Source organism: Dioscorea cayenensis, unplaced genomic scaffold, assembly GCF_009730915.1.
Source record: "Dioscorea cayenensis subsp. rotundata cultivar TDr96_F1 unplaced genomic scaffold, TDr96_F1_v2_PseudoChromosome.rev07_lg8_w22 25.fasta BLBR01001283.1, whole genome shotgun sequence".
Lineage (NCBI taxonomy): Eukaryota > Viridiplantae > Streptophyta > Magnoliopsida > Dioscoreales > Dioscoreaceae > Dioscorea > Dioscorea cayenensis.
This window is the reverse complement of record NW_024087674.1, coordinates 23,848-28,206: the sequence shown is the minus strand read 5'-3', so window position 1 is coordinate 28,206 and position 4,359 is coordinate 23,848. Positions and strand designations below refer to the sequence as shown.

At 43.0% G+C, this 4,359-nt stretch overlaps 1 non-coding gene across 1 annotated transcript; it reads right to left on the bottom strand.

Annotated features, from left to right (window-relative positions):
• Positions 1-2,478: 2,478 nt before the first annotated feature.
• On the bottom strand, positions 2,479-2,585 carry LOC120256095. Its single transcript, XR_005535178.1, has one exon. It is a non-coding gene; the product is annotated as a small nucleolar RNA R71 (small nucleolar RNA).
• Between the last annotated feature and the right edge of the window lie 1,774 nt (positions 2,586-4,359).

Genomic DNA, 4,359 nt, shown 5'->3' with positions numbered 1-4,359 from the left:
CTGAAATCAAGACCGAAATCGGGCTTTTTAAGGGCTGGAATAGGGATTTCACACGTCCGTGTGAGCGCCTTTGTAGCAGCACTTTTTGCAACTGTAGCAGCACTGTAGAAAAGCACTGTAGTAGTAAAGGTACGCTGAAAATCACAACTTTTTCCCAACTGATTGAGCCCCGATTTCAGCCCTATTTAAAGCCGATTGAGCCCCGATTTCAGCATTCTTTTCTCCATCTTTTCCCCAACTTGAGAGAGGGTTTCGGCTAGGGTTTTGAGAGGTATTGTCTAGGGTTTTGGAGAGGTTCTACAGCTCCGACATCGTCGTTCCTTTCGAAGTAGGTTGGTAGGAGAGCTTCCATCGAGGCGTATCCTATACCTGACAAGGGAATCCTCGGACGACGAGTAGAGGACTTTCCACAAGACCATCGACACGACTATCGAGGGGGTTTCTCTATAGATTCATTGCTTTTACATTCTATTTCTTTTGCATTCTATTTGTTTCATTGAATCTTTTTATTATGCTTTTAATTAATTAATGTTTGTTGTGAGTTCCAACCTTGAATGCTTGATTGTATGAACATTTCCCCTAGACTGACACTAGGGTTGATAGTTCTTGTTGGTAACCTTGTGAGTGAGTGACACACCATGAGCATTAGACAAAGCTAGGTTGGAGAGGGTTGAGAGGGTGAGTCGAGAGGTACAGGAGCGTCCCTTTTCCCCTCCGGCGTAATAGATTCTACCTATACAGGACAAGGGAATCCTTGGACGACGAGTAGAGGACTTTCCACAAGACCATCGATACGACTATCGAGGGGGTTACTCTATGGATTCATTGCTTTTACATTCTATTTCTTTGATTATACTTAGCTCCATGGAGAGCTAAACCCTAGTGGGTACTTGGGTATTTGTGAACCCTAGGATATATTTGTTTCATTGAATCTCTTTATTATGCTTTCAATTAATTGATGTTTGTTGTGAGTTCCAACCTTGAATTCTTGATTGTATGAACATTTTCCCTAGAGTGACACTAGGGTTGAGAGTTTTTGTTGGTAACCTTGTGAGTGAGTGACACACCACGAGCGTTAAACAAAGCTAAGTTTGAGATGGTTGAGAGGGTGAGTCGAGAGGTACAAGAGCGTCCCCTTTCCCCTCCGGCGTGATAAATTCTACCTCCGTTCCTCGAGTTCTTTGCGTCCATAATAGAGCGAATGGTCTAAGGGATGACCCTCCACTGGGGCTTAGTTGCGCGTGCAACGGAGTGAAGCGTTGAGGTGATCTTAGTATCTAGGGCTTAATTGTGGTTAGGGACCTTCCACCTGGACCAATGGGTTAGGTCTATAATTAGGAAGAGATTTATCACTTGGAATCCCTAGAGCTCATTGCAACTCTATTCGAGTGCGAGGTTGAGAGGTTATCTAATCTCTCCTCTGGGACATGTATAGAGTTAGGCATAGTTGACCTTAGATTTGGGACTATGTATTTAAGGATTTTCATGACTCACCATTGCATTGATTAGGAAGCATAATAGAGGGTTCTTGCACTTGAAATGATTGTCCTAGGCAGAGCATTATCTGAGTACCCCATTTTTATCGATTGCCTTACCTCCTCCTTTACTCGTGCTCTATTACTTGTTGCTTTTACGTTTGAGAATTGAATCATTGTCACACTTATCACTACTGATCTTTCACATAGCTGAGAAGAGGATTAAGTGTTTTTATTCCGTACTCCCAGTGGATTCGATACCCGCTCATCCGGGATTATTACTTTCGACAAACCCGTGCACTTGCCGGATATACGCAAGGGGGTTTTGTCAAGTTTTTGGCGCCGTTGCAGGGGGAGTAGGCGTTTAGAGATACTTTGCACTTTGTTTTCTTAGCTATTTCACCATACATTCTATTTCATATCTTCTTATTCTATCATCGTTCTGATTTCTTTTTGTTTCTTTTTGGTGCAGCTCAAGGTTATGACACGAGGGAATCCCTCAATATTGATTGAAGGAGATCCTGAGCTTGAACGTACACTTAGAAGAAAAGGGAAAGAGCCTGTGCAAGAATAGTCTAATTTAGCTGATTTGGAAGTGGAAGAATTTGAAAATATGGCAGAACAGAATGAGCAACAACGAATATTATCCGATTATGCCAGACTTTCAGTGTTGGGGACATAGTCGAGTATTGTGCGTCCCCCGTTTACAGCTTAGCACTTCAAACTGAAGCCGGCATTCATCCACATGTTGCAGCAATCCGCACAATTCAATGGTTTGGCCGATGAAGATCCAAATAGTTATATAGAGAGCTTTCTTGAGGTGTGTGATATGCTGAAGATAAACGGGGTGACGGATGATGTAATCAACTTGCGAGCCTTCCTATTTTCCCTAAAGGGGAGAGCGAAGCAGTGGCTACACTCATTACCTAGAGCATCAATTACCACATGGGCGGAGATGGTAGAAGCTTTTCTGGCCCGTTATTTCCCTCCAGGAAAATCAGCAAAGCTTAGGAACGAGATCTCATCCTTTTTTCAGTTGGAATTGGAGTCTCTATTCAAGACATGGGAAATGTTCAAGGAGCTCCTGAGAAAGTGTCCACAATACAGATTCCCAGAGTGGATGATTGTTCAGACCTTTTATAATGGTTTGAACCTGAGTACAAGGCAACTATTGGATGCGGCAGCAGGAGGTACCTTAGGTAGCAAGACCCCCGATGAGGCCCGTCAGTTAATTGAAGAAATGGGGTTAAACAGCTACCAATGGAATGCTAGGGAGAAGAAAAAAGGTGGCCAGTCTCAATGAAAAAAGTGCATCTGCCCATGTGGACCTCTCTTGATGAGGCGCACGGGCTTGCGTAATTTCTGCACGCCCGTGCGATTGCGCAGAAATCCAAGAGGCGCGAGTCTTCCTATAAAAAATCCATGCATGCTCTCTTTTTTTTCATCTTCAACCGCCTGAAAACCATTTCTGATCATATTACCGACCTCTCATCGTTGTTTTGGAGGATTTTTCTTTGCATATCATGCAAATTTTCAGAGTTTTTGCATTTATTTCATCAGTAACCTTTTTATCCTCTTTGTTCGCCAACTCTTGTTTTTCACAGATTAAATATCTGTATGTGCAAATTTTCATTTTTACAATGCATGGTGCATGTTTAGAAAGCATCTAAACGGGGTTGTAAGTTAAATTCTTGAGAATTGTTGTGCACCTGTGCGGGTTTTTCACGCTCTACAGATAAACACGGGCGTGGGTAATTTCCATAAGCTCGTGTGGAATTCTGCAGTATATTGCTTTTGGGCTTCTTTGATCATTTTCCTCTTTTTGTACTACATGTATGGCATTTCACGTGTAGAAGAATGAAGTAAAGTGTCTCAGAGTCACCCCACCCGAGCCAATACAGATGGAATTCTCAAATCCCGAGCATCAAGCTCGATTTGAGAGACTTTCAGCACTTGGTTTTGGTCAGACTTGTTTTGTGGATTTACAAGCGCTGAGAAATATTCAGCGGTGTGACGAGCTAGCTGATGAGATTGATAATATGTGAGCAGTAGGAAGCTGGAGGAGGTTACTGACGATTCGTGAGCCGGCTTACCGCACATTGACCCTTGAGGTTTTAGCGTCTTTTGAGTTGAGGTATGGGAGAATTGACACTATGGATGCTATACAGTTTCGAGCATTCAGACATCCATTTTCCATGAGTGTCACTAAGTTTTCAATTCGGATGGGCCTGTATGACGTTGCATATACCAGTATAGAGGAGTATGGACGTTTACCAGCGGATTTTCAAGTATCACTGACTCCAGACTATGTGCATAGGGTCCTATGTGGACATGGGCAAATTGAACTGGGAATGTCGAAGGCCACCAGCCTATCCCGGTTGAGCTACAGGTATTTGCACACGGTACTCAGCAGGTCTGTGTGACAAGGTCCACTTGCGTATATCCCGCAAGTGCACGGGTTTATCGAAGTAATAATCCCGAGTGAGCGGGGTCGAATCCACAGGGAGTAGGGAGTAAAGACACTTAATTCGGTTCTTAGCTATGTGGAGTATCAACAATGATAAGTGTGATAATGATTCAATTCTCAACAATTAAAAGCAATAAGTAAGAGAGCAAAAGTAAGGAGGAGGCAAGGAAATCGATAAAGATGCGGTACTCGGATGATGCTTCACCTAGGATAATCGCTTCAAGTGCAAGAACTCTCTATTATGCTTCCTAATCAATGCAATGGTGAGTCATGGAAATCCTTACATACATAGTCCCAAATCTAAGGTCAACTATGCCTAACTCTATTCATGTCCCGGAGGAGAGATTAAATAACCTCTCAACCTCGCACTCGAATAAAGTTGCAATAAGCTCTAGGGATTCCAAGTGATAAATCGCT